The sequence below is a fragment of the Ailuropoda melanoleuca genome, chromosome 16 (assembly GCF_002007445.2).
Source record: "Ailuropoda melanoleuca isolate Jingjing chromosome 16, ASM200744v2, whole genome shotgun sequence".
Lineage (NCBI taxonomy): Eukaryota > Metazoa > Chordata > Mammalia > Carnivora > Ursidae > Ailuropoda > Ailuropoda melanoleuca.
Genome location: NC_048233.1, coordinates 396,868 through 411,900, shown reverse-complemented (window position 1 = coordinate 411,900; position 15,033 = coordinate 396,868). Strand labels below are relative to the sequence as shown.

At 47.2% G+C, this 15,033-nt stretch overlaps 1 protein-coding gene across 4 annotated transcripts in view; it reads right to left on the bottom strand.

Annotated features, from left to right (window-relative positions):
* Nucleotides 1-13,594, bottom strand: part of BID (BH3 interacting domain death agonist) — a 44,685-nt gene extending 31,091 nt beyond the window's left edge. For 2 of the 4 annotated variants that reach the window (XM_034645539.1, XM_034645540.1), the window contains exon 1: nucleotides 13,469-13,594. The gene's annotated coding sequence lies outside the window, so the exon portion shown is untranslated. Of the gene's footprint in view, nucleotides 1-4,091; nucleotides 4,276-13,468 lie in introns of those variants that run through there. The other 2 variants (XM_011234189.3, XM_019807486.2) reach the window with 2 other exon arrangements.
* Between the last annotated feature and the right edge of the window lie 1,439 nt (nucleotides 13,595-15,033).

The window sequence follows — 15,033 nt, the reverse complement described above, 5'->3', positions numbered from 1 at the left end:
GCAAAAATAAACAAGGCAAGAAACCACAATTGTTGGAGAGGATATGGAGAAAGGGGATCCCTCCTACATTGCTGGTGGGAATGCAAGTCGGTACAGCCACTCTGGAAAACAGTGTGGAGGTCCCTTAAAAAGTTAATAATTGAGCTACCCTATGATCCAGCCATTGCACTACTGGGTGTTTACCCCAAAGATACNCCCAAAGATACAGACGTAGGGAAGAGAAGGGCCACATGCACCCCAATGTTCATAGCAGCATTGTCCACAATAGCGAAATCGTGGAAGGAGCCGAGATGCCCTTCAACAGATGACTGGATTAAGAAGATGTGGTCCATATATACAATGGAATAATACTCAGCTATCAAAAAGAATGATTTCTCAACATTTGCTGCAACATGGACAGCACTGGAGGAGATAATGCTAAGTGAAATAAGTCAAGCAGAGAAAGACAATTATCATATGGTTTCACTCATCTATGGAACATAAGAACTAGGATGATCGGTAGGAGAAGGGGATAAAGAAAGGGGGGTAATGAGAAGGGGGAATGAAGCATGAGAGACTATGGACTCTGAGAAACAAAATGAGGGCTTCAGAGGGGAGGGGGGGGGGGGAATGGGATAGNATGGGATAGGCTGGTGATGGGTAGTAAGGAGGGCACGTATTGCATGGTGCACTGGGTGTTATATGCAACTAATGAATCATGGAACTTTACATCAAAAACCAGGGATGTACTGTATGGTGACTAACATAATATAATAAAGAAATATTATTACAAAAAAAAAGGAAATACCAGCTTATATAATACTCATGCGGAAAAAAAATAATTTAGAAGTTACCTTGGTTAAAACCTGCACCATTGGTTTCTAATTTGATAATTCACCTGCAAAACTAATAAAACTCCTGTTCTTGAATCCTAAAAAGAAAAAAAAAAAAAAGAAAGAAATCATGTTCGGCAGCATCCGAGGCCAGCAGGCCACTTCGACGGAGCTGTCACTCAGCATCCAGAATAAAAAATACCCTGAAGGGGCGCCTGGGTGGCTCAGTCATTAAGCGTTTGCCTTCGGCTCAGGGCCTGATCCCAGAGTTCTGGGATCGAGCCCCACATCAGGCTTCTCCGCTGGGAGCCTGCCTCTTCCTCTCCCACTCCCCCTGCTTGTGTTCCCTCTCTCGCTGGCTGTCTCCCTCTGTCAAATAAATAAATAAAATCTTAAAAAAAAAAAAAAAGGGGCCCTGAAAATCCTGACTCCGAGCACTGCTGTAGCCTGAAAGCTGTTGAAGCTGTGCTAGCTCAAAAGTCTCATTTACTAAGTGTTACTAGTTTAAGGTACTTGGTATAATCCTTTTCCACAAGGCTCTGATTCTGTCCTTTGTTAAAGGTGATACACACACACACACACACACCCCAAATCATCTACAGGTGGCAGAGACTTCTGGTTGTGATTAATTTATTTCTCCAACTGGTAAAGTAAGAATGGAGAAGAGACAAATTCTCTTTTGGGGTATGGTACATAACTATTTCATAACAAATTTCATCACTTCCCCTGAGAATAAAAACATATTATAGGCAGAAAGGCATTCCCATAATGCAAACGTTTTCTGAAATGTTTGCGTTCACACCATTTTATCTGCACAAGCGTAACCAAGGAGAGCCCAAGTGAGCGCCTCTTCTGATCTGGCAGCTGCTCTTCTCGCACAGCCCTCGCAGGAGTGACACTTCAAAGAAATCTAATTAATTCTATAGCATTTCTCTTTTTAGAAGGTGAACGACTTTTGTGATTTTCCAGGGGCACTCAGAAATCTCAATGACTGTTTTAGGCATAACAGATATTCTGAAAAAAAAATTTTTTTGTCTACATTTAGGGTCCAATTTTTGTAAGGCAACACCAAAAGTGTTGTCAGAGGCCATCTGGCATTTAAGCTAGGATTGTGGGACACCTGAGAAACCAGAGCTGGTGTCTATTAATGGAACTAACAAAACCTTACTTCTTTCGTAAGTGATGAGCCTTTGTTCTTTGTGGGTTTTTTTCCCTTCAAGCAATCAATAATATAATAAAAGTTACCATAAAGTACCAAAAACTATTGTTTTACAGAGTATCTGCTATCCAGTTGGATTATAAGGAAAGAATAATCTTCATTCTGGCAGTAAAGGCATCAATGAGTAAACCAAGAAAGCAAGACCACCAAAATAAGCAAACTTTGCCAAAGCTATGACATATTTCATAGCTTTTTTTCGGGCTCATTTAACAGATTTGCAGAAACATGAAACAATGTTGCTCTCACAAAAAGTAGTGTTTTATAAAATACAGTATTTTTAAAAATGCATGTTAATAAGCAATAAGTATTGATATTTTCAAGTGAATCAACAAATACTTTAAAAATGTTCTCAGTTTTAATTTCAAACACAAAAAATATGATAAAACCCACCTAATCAAAAGCTTTTGGGAGTCCTCAATAATTTTTATGTGTAAAAGAGTCTAGAGACCAAAAAGTTTGAGAAATGCTGCTCTGAGGAAAAAAAAAAATAATAATAACTCTTTTGCTTGAAAATTAAAAGTATATACACCAAGTTTTTATCTGCCATCCATATTAAGTATAACTTTTAACCAAAGGAATTGACTTGTACTTCCCAGAGAACTAGGGGGTTCAGAGCTGTCTGTCATACATGAACATTTTAGCAGACTAGCACGACTCCTTTTTTTTTTTTTTTAATTATAGATTTTATTTATTTATTTGAGAGCGAGCACAAGCAGGGGGAGTGGCGGGCAGAGGGAGAGATAGAAGCAGGCTGATCAAGGAGCCCCATGTGGGGCTCGATCCCAGGACCCTGAGATCATGACCTGAGCTGAAGGTGGACAATTAACCAACTGTGCCCCACAACTCCTGAACACAGTAGATAACAAAACCTTCTATAGACACACACACACCCCTTTATACTTTCTCACATTCACTAATACTAGCCAAAGATAAAGCTTTTTAGTATATTAAAAAAACCCTTAAGATTATACCTAGTAATCAATGTTTCAGTTTTTGTCTTATTTTGGAAATTATCTAGGTATACAATGACTACCCATAAATTAACCCTATTTAATATTATCCCAGGTTTTAGGTTACTTAAGCTTTATCTTCGAATACTGTTAAAATAAAAACACTGTCAGAATTTTACTGAATTTTGGGGCGCCTGGGTGGCACAGTGGTTAAGCATCTGCCTTCGGCTCAGGGAGTGATCCTGGCGTTATGGGATCGAGCCCCACATCAGGCTCCTCCACTAGGAGCCTGCTTCTTCCTCTCCCACTCCCCCTGCTTGTGTTCCCTCTCTCTCTGGCTGTCTCTATCTCTGTCGAATAAATAAATAAAATCTCTAAAAAAAAAAAAAAAAAAGAATTTTACTGAATTTAGTTGAAAACAAATTTACATTTTTTATAACCTTAAACAGTACATGAGAGTAATGGTCTACCTGTAGAAGGCTGGGCATGGGGAGAAGGTAGCATAAAATTTACTGTATTTTTTACACTGATTTACTGAATGCTGTTACTAAATATAATCAGTATTATATCTAGTACTAATAAGTCAGAGAAAAGACAGTTTTATACCAAATTATTTATTCTCATTTGTAAAGACTTATCTTAATAATGTAAATCTGCATTCTTAAAAAGCATTTGTTTCTGTAAGAATTTTTTTTAAGTCTAGTGCATTTGAATTATTCGGAGTGCAATTTCCTTGGGGTGCCTGACTGGCTCAGTCAGTAGAGCACACCACTCTTGATTTTGGGATTGTGGGGACAGAGTTGGGGGTAGAGAGTACCTAAAAAAAATTTTAAAATCTTTAAAAAAAAGAGTGCAATTTCCTTCTTTTCTGGAAAGCTTAGAAATACTTGTTTTATGTAGACATTTATTTAAGTCCACAAGCTGATCAGAACAGAGATTCTCCAACTTAAGACACTTTGCAACCTAACTCCCCACTAATTAAAGAAAATTTTTTTCACATTTATACAATGAGAGGCAAAGGCCTTTCTGAACTACAGACACAGAGAGCTTGTGGCATCAATTCGACATCAGCTCCAGATTGAGAGCAAACATAGAAACACGAAGACTTACTGGTTCAGATGTCAGAGTTGTCCCTCCTGGCAGACACAAAATTCTGAACCAAACTGAACTCAAAAGAGACTAAGGACACAGTAAAGTCCAACAATCCAGCCTCTCCATCATCTCTCATTCAACAGAGAATCCATCTGTCCATAAAGACCAGCATATGGTGAGATCACAAAGCCAAATCATCGATCACTGATGCCACCACTGGGAATACCTGATCTACATATGCAAACCAGAAACCAAAACAAAACAAAGTCAGGAAAGAGAGAGGGAGAGAAACAAACACACAGCTGGCAAAGTCAAGAAACAAATTCTGCTTAGCTGCTGCCTCTGGTAGATAAGAAAAAACCATGTGACTCCAGTGGGCATGCTTTGCAGTGGAGGACCTCCCAAACCGCTAATATGTAATTAAAAGAAAAAGAAAGTGAAACCATGACTTTTGTACAAATATAAAATAGTAACATGGACACCGTGTCCAATATTTCATTTAGTTCTCTAATTAATGAAGCAACTAGTAATCGGATACAACCGGTTTCTACACAATGTGGATTTCTAAGGTGTCTGCCAGTTCTCACATCCGCTTTTATGAAAATAAAACCAAGTCTAGAGCTGTAAGAAAAAGTCCTTCCCTTCAAGTGGGGGTGAAGTCCAGTTACTTGGGGTGAATAGGGTCAAGGCAGAGCCAAAAAGACGGTCCTGACAACCCTGGGTGGCTCAGAGCCAGACTTCCGCCTTTCTACAGTCCCCAACAGGACCTCAAGGGCTTCCCAAAGCCGCTGACTTCTTCCTTTGGGTTTTGACTCTTACCAGTTTTCACGCGGGCTCTTTTTGGCAACTCACAGCAGGGAGGGTGTTGCCGCTCTCACCCAGAACACATTTCTGTAAAAGGCACACTTTCACTCACCCAGCCCAACTGGGTTTACCAAGAATGGAGGAAGCTGGAGTGTGGAATACTGGTCCCTCTGCCTCTGTGCTTAGGTTGAGTCTAAGCTCCCAGCCCCTCATTCTTCCCCACAGACACAGAGGAAAATTCCTTCTAAATTCAAGTGCTCTGATTCTGTTCTGTAACATTTCCAGCTCAAAGGCATGGGAACCACTGATCTAACCCAGTGGTTTTCAACCCTGGCACACTGGAATCAACAGAGAAGCTTTAAAACATACTGAGTTGACATGATCTTACATATAGAAAAGCCCAAGGAATCCACTAAAAAAACTACTGGAACTAATAAGTGAGTTCAGCAAGGTTGCAGGACCAATTTGCAAGATCAATTTTACTTCTACACATTAGCAATCAACAATCCAAAAATGAAATTAAGAATACAATTACCTTTATAACAGCATCAAGAAAAAGAGAACATTTAGCAATACAGTCAACAAAAGCAGCATAAGATTTGTACGCTGAAAACTACAAATACTGTTGAAAGAAAGTAAAGAGCTAAATAAATGAAAAGCCATGAAATGCTTACAGACTGGGAGAATTATTAAGGTTAAGATGGCGATACTCCCCAAAATTGACCTATAGATTCAATGCAATTTCTCTGACTCCTAGCTGGCTTTTTTTTGCAGAAAGTTAGAGATGTCTCCTGTAATTCATAAGGAAATGCAAGGGGCACAGAACAGGCAATCTTGAAAAAGAATGAGTTGGTGGACTCATACTTCCCAATTCCAAAACTTACTACTAAGCTACAGTAATCAAGACAAGTGTGGTATTGCAAAGGATAAACGTAAGATCAGTGGAGAGGCGCCTGGGTGACTCAGTTGGTTAAGCAGCTGCATTCCCCTCAGGTCATGATCCCAGGGTCCTGGGATCGAGCCCCAAATTGGGCTCCTTGCTCAGCAGGGAGCCTGCTTCTCCCTCTTCCTCTGCCGCTTCCCCTGCTTGTGCAGGCTCTCTCTCTCTCTCTCTCTGACAAATAAATAAAATCTTTAAAAAAAGAAAAAGACAAAAGAAACGTAAGATCAGTGGAATAGCAATGACAGTCCAGAAATAAATCCTAAAATTTATGGTTAATCAATCATTGACAAAAGGGGGCAAGACCAAGGTAAAAAGTTGTCTTTTCAACAAATGGTGCTGGGCCAACTGGGTATCCACAAGCCCCTACCTCACATCATATACAAAAATTAACTCAAAATAGATCACAGAACTAATGCAAGAACTAAAACTATAAAATTCTTAGAACGCAGGAATAAAACTTGATGACTGTGGGTCAGGCAGTGATTTCTTAGACATGACACCAAAAAATTAAGTAATACAAGAAAAAAAACAGATAAACTGGACTTCTTGAAAATTAACTCTCAGGAACGGGCTGGCTCAGTCAGTAGAGCACACAACTCTTGATCTCGGGGTTATAAATTCAAGCCCCACGTTAGGTGTAGAGATTACTTAAAAATAAAATCTTTAAAAAAAAAAAAAAGGAAAAGAAAATTAACTCTTGTGCTTGAAAAGATACCATCAAGAAAGTTAAAAGACAACCCATAGAATGGGGGGAAATATTTGCAAATCATTAATCTGACAAGGTCTGACAATAAAGAATTCTTATAACAACAATGGAAAAAACAACCCAATTAAAAATTGGGCAAAAGATTTGAACAGGATCCAGAAAGATACACAAATGGCCAATAAGCTCTTGAAAAAATGCTCAACATGATTACCCATTACAAAAATACTCATCGAAACCACATTGAAGCCACTAGGATGGCTAGACTAAAAAAGATGGATAAAAACAAGTGGTAACAAGGATGTGGAGAAACCGGACCCCTCATATGTTGCTGGTGGGAATGTAAAATGATGCAGCTTCCCTCGGAAATTCTGGCAGCTCCTCAAACAATTACACATAGTTATTAACGGACCCAGCAATCCCACTCCTAGGCATACATCTAAGAGAAATGAAAATTATATGCCCACAGAAAAACGTGTATATCAATGTTCACAGCAGCATTACCCATAATCGTTAGAAAGCAGAAATAACCCAAATATTCAATGTTTAATGAACCCATAAACAAATTATGGTACCTCTATTACAAGGGAATATTATCTGACCGTGAAAAGGAATGAAGGTCTGATTCATGTTACAACATGGATGGACCATGAAAACATGTGAAGTGAAAGAGACAGGCACAAAATTCCACATTTTGTATGATCCCATTTACGGGAACCTATCAGAATCCACAGTTCCATAGAGACAGAGAGTGAATCAGGTGCCAAGAGCTGCGGAGACAGTGGGACTAGGGCGTGATTAATAATGTGTACGGAGTTTCTTTTGGGACTGATGAAATGTTCTAAAATTAGATTGCGGTAATGGTTGAAACAACTCTGTGAATACAATAAAAACCACTTTTAAATGGGTGAATATTATGGTATGTGAAATATCTCAAAAAAGCGGTTAAAAAAAAAAAGGAAGCCTAAGGAAGGATGTTCTAAAAAGGCATGAGCCTCTTTCCCAGGTACCTGAGGCCATCCCTCACACGGGTCTACTGCTATACCCAGGACTGCAAAAGTCCACCATCCTGGGTGCTAAAGGCCTCCATCCTAGAGTCTCCTGCTTGCCCTTCCCTCCCTAGGCTCTGGGCTTCGGAAAGATCCACGCACACTGGGTGGGGCAAGACAGGCATCCCAGAGGCTACTTCAAAATGTCTAGCTCAGCCTTTGTCCTACGCCTCTCCCCTCTAAATCCGTAACTGCCATCCTCTTAGAGCTTAGTCATGGGGAAGAAAAGGGTAGTTACCAAGGCCACGTCAGACCCCAGATCATGCCGCCCCCCACAGCAGCCTTCAGAGCCAGAGCTGGCAGGCCGGGCAGCTGAAAGGAGCAGGAGGGGAAGGTGGGCCAGCAAGTACACACAGCAGGGGCTCCCATGGGTAAGCAACAACCCTCCCACTTCCCAAGTTCTAGCAGGTTCTGTTTCTTCATCTAGGCAAAGGGATGATAACCTGTATTCGGTGCAGGGTGTGAAAATAGTTGGTACAAGCATTCCACACACTGATAAACACCACCCCAATGAGATGTTGTGACCAACAGCCCTGGACTCAGCTCCCTAGGCAGCCAGGACAGTCTGGGAGACTGGATGTTGCCACAGTTCCTAGGAGATACTCCAGGGAGAAATGGGGCTTTTTGAGAAGTGACCACCCGGGGGCCAGCCAGTCTCATGGTGGGGAATTTGGGGGGACAAAGAAAGTATGCTGGGCTAGAGAGGCATTCTCCTTAAGGCTGTGCTGTCACCCAGTCCCAGGGGACTGCCAGCCTGCCAACCCACTGGCCTCACAACCCTCACCCTACCCTCTTTCCAGGACAGGGTGAGGAAATACCTACTGGAAAGTTCGGAAGAGGTTCCAGTCAAGGGCCCTTTACCTCCTCTAAGACAGCAGGGCCTGCCTTGATTCCAGGGTCTCTGGCAGGTGCTGCGACTCACCTTGGTCCTCTGCCCCCTCCCTACCCCTGCTACCATACATACAGAGGTGGCTGGGCCCAGAAGGTGGAGGGACGGTCCCAAACTAAACCCAGTGCCCTCCCTCACCAGAAGTCAGCACCTAAAGCTCAGGAGGATTCCTCAGAGGCGGCCCCCTCCTTTCTGTCTCGTCTCCAAGGTGCAAAAGCCCCTTCCAGCCCTTCCCACATGGATCTGACTTCCCAGCCGGTGGTCCATTATAATAACACCCTTGCTAATGCTGAGAGGAGCTCCTGGTTCATGTACCAAACAGGCCTTCTCCCAAACTGAGGCACACAAACACTGAGACCGCAGGCCTGGTTTACCGCTCACAGGACCAGAGTTACTCAGCTCTAGGTCCCCCTCCAGCACTTACTCCCAGGTAGGATCCCTACGCCACCTCCCACACCTTCCTGACTCAGCCCCACTCCGCCTCCCATCTACTATGTCCTCCTCTGCTCCCTTACTCCTGTCATGTCTCCTGCTGCCCCCAAGCCCTAAAGGAACACTAGTCCCCCAGACTTCAGCTGGCTCTCCCTGGAAAGACAGATGAAAACCCCAGAAAAGCCCCAAACTCCCTAACTCCCTGGGGCCCAGCAGCATTTAAGAGGCTCACGCATTCCCAGCCCCCAGAGGGACCCTTTAAAGGGGTCACAGCTGGCTCTCAACCTGCCATGTAACCTCACTTTCCCTATTTGTAAAAAGGGTACTGCCTGCCTCTCAAGATTCTTAACCTTCACTTTGGCTTGGGGGGGGAGGGGAGTGTGGTGGGGGGCGTGCGCATGAGGGTGTGGACATCCAAGCAGGAGCTCCTGGGACATGGACCAGTCCTGGATCCAGGGCCGTGACCACCCGAACATTTGTCTAAATATAAGCATATACATGAGAAACACCCGACCACTGATGTTTCAGATCTGTAGAATTTCACAGAATTCGGGTGAGAATTAAAATGAGATAGTTATGCAAATGAAACCAACTACGGACGCAGATGTCCACTGACAGAAAAACAGCAATACCATTGCTGGCCTCAGATAAATGCTCAGACCACCACCACCACCCCGCATTTGGCACTCTAACGACTGGCCTGCCCCAGACCCAGGCCACAGCGCTCACTTTCCTAATGCTGCAGAAAGGCGCTTCTTTAAGCACATGAGCATATAAAGCAACTGCTGACCTCCCAGTGGCCAGCATACCCATCAGCATGGCAGGAGCTTAGTAAGTGCAGGCTTGGGAGCCCATTCAAACCAGGCAGATGCCCAGGCATGAAGCTTTGCCAGGATTTCCGTGGCGATCCCGACACCCTGGACCCAGAAGGCATGCCTCTCTTCACATGGTGGCAGCCCCACTTCTGTGCAGCGCACGGCCTTCCATGAGGGCAGACGGTCAACCGAGCCACACGGGGCATTTCAGTCTAGCCACTCTGGGTGTCTGAAAGTAACCAGCCCCTTTTAAGCCTGGCTCATAAAATTCCACCGCCCGGCACCTCGCACCCGTCTCCAACACCAAACACCAAACTGATAGGATTACCAAGGGGAGAGGTTAGTTTAAAACAAACCACTCCCTCATTTTCTAAGTTGATGGCTTCTAGGAGCCTGGACACAAAGAGCCAACCACGATTTCCATTCCATGGCTGCTTTATGGTTTATCCAGATCATCGAGTCAGCCTTTCATTTGACTGCCTTTCACGTGAAACTCCCCCATTTTGACCTCTGCAGGCAGAAAGAGAAGAGGAGGGGAAGATGAGGAGAGGCCGGAGCCCCAGGGACGGGAGGCTGGGGAACTACTGGGCAAAATCCCACCCAGAGGGGCCACGGCGCTGCTCCCTGAAGCTCATCGTGTCCCATGCACATCACTAGCTGCCTGCAGGGGAGGGGAGTCCACAGAAAGGCCACGGCCATTCTCTCTGCTCCTCGCCCCTACACGTCTAACATGTATAGAGGGTATAGAGGTACAGAGGTAGATGGCCTGAATTTGGAAAATGGGCTACTGAGTAGCCTGGAAATCCAGGCGGTGCAATATAACACTTAGAGCTGGGACTCTGGGGTCTGACTTCCTCAGTTGTGACCCTGGGCAAGTTACTTAATAGCTGCATGCCTCAGTTTCCCCATCTGAAGAATAAGGATGATAACCTTGCTAACTAAATCCACGTGATGTCCAAATGAGCTAACTAATCCACGTGAAGTTTTTTATGTGTGTATCTGGCCCACGGTGAGCTCTGTATGTTATCACCATCCTCAATCAGCTGTCTTTTTCAGACCCCTCAGTGGCTTTGGGCAAGGACACATACGGCCTGGGGGGTGGCCAGCCAGGTGTGGCAGCCAAGGTGCTGCTAATGGGCTCCTACGCATAGGGGCTGGCCTCAGGGGGCATCCAGGGCAGCACTGCCCTCCAAAGCCCCAGACTGACACATGGTCACCAAGGTATAACCACAGAAAGGACTTCCAGTGGCCAGAGATCTAGAGCTGAGAATCCAGAGCCAGCATCCTAGGTACTACCACCAAGGGACATGCAGACCTCGTTCCTGATGGCGACCTCCTGTCACAGGCCCTCGCACTAGAGAAAAGGACAACAGCTCAAATGTCATTCACTGCCTTTCTGCAAGCCTAGACTCCTGCCCTGGAAGACTCCATCATCTAAGGTTTTGCTCCTCCATATGGACTCGGCACTCCTGACAGGCCATTCTCATTTGCCAGTGAATGAAACCTGCAGTTCCTCCAACGAGTCTCCCCAGATTGGCTGAGGCTGTGAGCTTCCCCGGTGAGGCCTCAGAGAAGGGCATGTCATGACCCTTCCCACCTAGAGACACCTCTTTCCCACCTAGGCACCCCTACCCCAGCATTCCTGCACTGCCCTGAGTGCACTTTCCCACCTTATCCAACTGCCAAGATCCTATTCATTCTTCAGTGTCCCCTTCAGATGACCTAGCCTCTTCAGACAAAACTAACAGCAACCCACTCCATGTTCCCAAAGCTCTCTGCAACAAACACACCAAAGCCTGCATCTTGATATATGACAGTAGCTGGTTTATGTCTCCATTCAAACGAGATAGCACCCCGTCCCTCACGAACCACACCGCCCCCCACGAACCACACCGCCCCCATGCCCAGCACAGCATGGGCACCTCAGTATTCAAGGAAGCCCATGAGAAGGCTGCTTTAAACCCCACCTATGAAGTGCCACACAAGGCCTCCTGCGGGCGCCGACCCAGCACCTCTTCCCTCTCTGGCCAGGAGGGACAGAACACATACCTGCCTGGCAGCAATGCAAGGCTTGACACCTGTCCTCTTCCCAATAAGGCCTTACTAGAGCTCTGCCCACCTAAACGTTTAAAACCAGAAGTCCCTTTCCCACTTTCCTTCTAGCTCCAAAACCAGATTATCTTCCAGGACCAGTCACTGATGACTTCCAGGGAACTCTCAGGGCCCTGGTTCCAGGTCTGTCTCAAGATGGCACAGACAAGGGGCGCCTGGGTGGCTCAGTCGGTTGAGCATCTGCCTTGAGCTCAGGTCGTGGGATCGGCTCAGGTCCTGGAATACGAGCCTTATATCAGGCTCCCTGCTCAGTGGGGAGCCTGCTTCTCCCTCTCCCTCTGCTGTTCCCACTGCTTGTGCTTGCACGCTCACACATGCTCACTCTCTCTCTGTCAAATAAATAAATAAAATCTTAAAAAAAAAAAAAAAAAGGTGGCACAGACCAAGGCCCAGGAGAGCCTTCCCCAACTCAGAGCCTGCCATTCGCCCCAGATGGGTGGAGATGGAATGTGGACAAACCACATCCTTCAGCAGCTTCCCCCAGCTCCCTTCTATAGAAAAGACCAGCTGAGATGCCACCCAGTGAGGCTTGGGCAGACAGATAAGATGTGCAGGAAGGGCAGGCAGGCTTGGCAGTGGAATTGGGTAGCTGCCTGAAAAGGTGGAGGCACTCTGTGCTGGGTTTCCCATCCTGCTCCTCAACCCTCTCCAGACCAATCCGATCCCAGAAGGCCTTAAGGTAAGGCCTCAAGCTCATCCCCCACTGTCACCACCACTGTCCCTCCACGACCCCACCAAAACCCCTGCCAGCCCAGCCACTTGGTAGCTGAGGGTTTTAGGGCTCTCCCAGGGTCCCCTGGGGTCACAAAGTCATTCAACAAACTGACTTCTACCACCAGCAGTATATGCATGTCATTTCTAACACTTCGAAGATAGGCCCTCTGGCCACGCTGAGGCAAGGGTAAGCAGGGAAGAGTGCCAGAGACCAAAGTCCAAGGTCTGCGTCTGTATTTGGGTTCCGGATCTGGTGCTGAACAGACGCATGTGTGACCTGAACCGGTCCCTCCCCGACAGCCGGAGATTGGACCCGGCAGCAGCACGTCTCCCTGCGAACCGCCCACGGACTTGTGGGCGGGGGATGTCTTAAGTCCTCACCCGCCACCCCCTCCACCGCACCCCGGCCGAGGCCCCACAAGCCGCCGGCCAAACCCGAAGACTCGCTCGGAGAGGAGACAAAGCCTTGTCTAGCCTACCCAAGGGGAGGACCGCTCCGGCCACTGGAGAGAATCCGGGAGCCGGGCACAGGCCCCGCTCCCTCCCCAGGGGCCCCCGTGTCCCCCTTCCTCTGAGGGGCGAAGCCCTTCCGGCGGTATCTGGGCCGCGAGTACCCAAGGAGGAGCCCAGGCGGACGAGAGGCGGGGTGAAAGGCTGCCTCGACGCCGGGTGCCGAGGGCCGGTAGGCTCTAACCCTGGGGTCGCGGGCTGCCGGCCGCGGGGGCGCACGGGGCGCTCCGGGCAGGGTGGCACCTGTCGGCGGCGCCTCCCCTCCCGCCCTCCGGTCCCCACCCCGGGCGCAGGCGGTCCGGGACTGTGCCTGGGGGGGTCGGGCGGGCGGCGAGCACCGAGCCAGCCCCGCACCCGGCAGGCAGGGCCTCCTGAACTTGCAGCTCGGCGCACACGGCCGCGCGGGGTAGCGGGGGCTACTCACCCACGCACCGGCCGTGGCAGCAGGCCAAGAGACTGGCAGCGGGAGCCGGGGGCCGCGGGATGGGCGCCGCGCTCGGCGGGCTGGAGGCAAAGTCCCCGAGGCGCGCGGAGTACGCAGCCGCCGCGCCGCTACTTCCTTTATTTCCCGCCAGCCACGACCGGCCCCGCCCCCGGCCCGCCTACCGGGAAAGCCCCGCGCGCCGTTCGGGAGCCGCGTCGCTGGAGCTCGGCTGGGCGTCGGGCGGTCCGCCAGATCCGCTGAGGATACAGCGCGCTTCCACCGTCAGACCGTGGTCCCTACCAAGGCGCCATCTGGAAGGTCGGGCACGCATTCCGGGGATGCAGGGATTTTTCCTAATGTTCCTGGCTTGGAAGTGCTTTCAGAATCCTCTCGAGCTGTTCCTGGAAGAGCCTGGGGGTGGTGAGTCCCGGTGATAATCCCAGGAAGCCGTTCACCAGCGCCTGTGCCCAGATATCCCCACAACTGCACAGGCAGAGGAGAAACACGTGACTTCAACAAAAGAAACAATCAGGAAAACAACTTGCTGGAAATCATGAGAAAACAAATAGGACCATGGAAGTTGCTTCACTTGAACGGAGTGGTATAAACTGAATTTTATTTTTTTAAAGATTTTGTTTGAGAGAGAGCACAAGCAGGGGTAGGGGCAGAGGGCGAAGCTGGTTCTCCCGCCGAGCAGGGAGGGAGCCCGATGTGAGACTCAAACCCAGGCTCTGGGATCATGACCTGAGCCGCAGGCAGATGCTTAACTGACTGAGCCACTCCGGGCGTCCCTAGAAACTGAATTTTAAAGAAGAAAAAGGTTGGAAGGAAATACAACCAAAAATCATCACAAGGTTACATTAAAATAATAAAAATCACAGTGATTTGTTTTTTTTTAGTTTTCACTTTTTTGTGTTTTCCAACTTTTCTGAAAGGATGGTGAAATTCATTTTACAACGACTAAAAACGATTATAATGAAAATCACATAATGGACTGGTTTGTTAAATTTAGGCAGCATTATCTGTATTTCAAGTTGATTTCTTTATCAGAGCTGCATGTCCAAGTGATTAAAGTATAAATTGCAAGTAATATTTTGTAAAGGGGCTGTCTCTGAGGTTTCTGGCAGCCAAAGCAAGAGCAGTTAATTTCACAATTCTATAAAGGATGGAGCATACCAGTTTCCACTTCAAGAGTGTCCAACCTTAACTTGCACCTAACTGTAAATGAAATTTCTGGGTTTTGTGTGCAGTCTTAACTTGGCTCTGAAGGGGACAACCTAGAAATTTTGAGCAAGAACAGGTTCATTCCAATAAATATATTTACTCCAATGGTGACCTCTTTGAAGGAGGCACAGGATGCCTGAGATCAGAGTACAAATGACATGTGGGGTAGTCCCTGCTCGATACTCTCTCCCTGCCGAGGAAGATGCAGTGCATGCTGGGCTCAGGGGGTGGAGGCTGTGTGCCTCACCCAGGACAGACGCTCTGCTTGTGGGCTGCAGAGACTGGCCTACCTAAGCTACATGTCCCTTCTGGCACCAGTACGTTTCTAGGACTGTAAATGT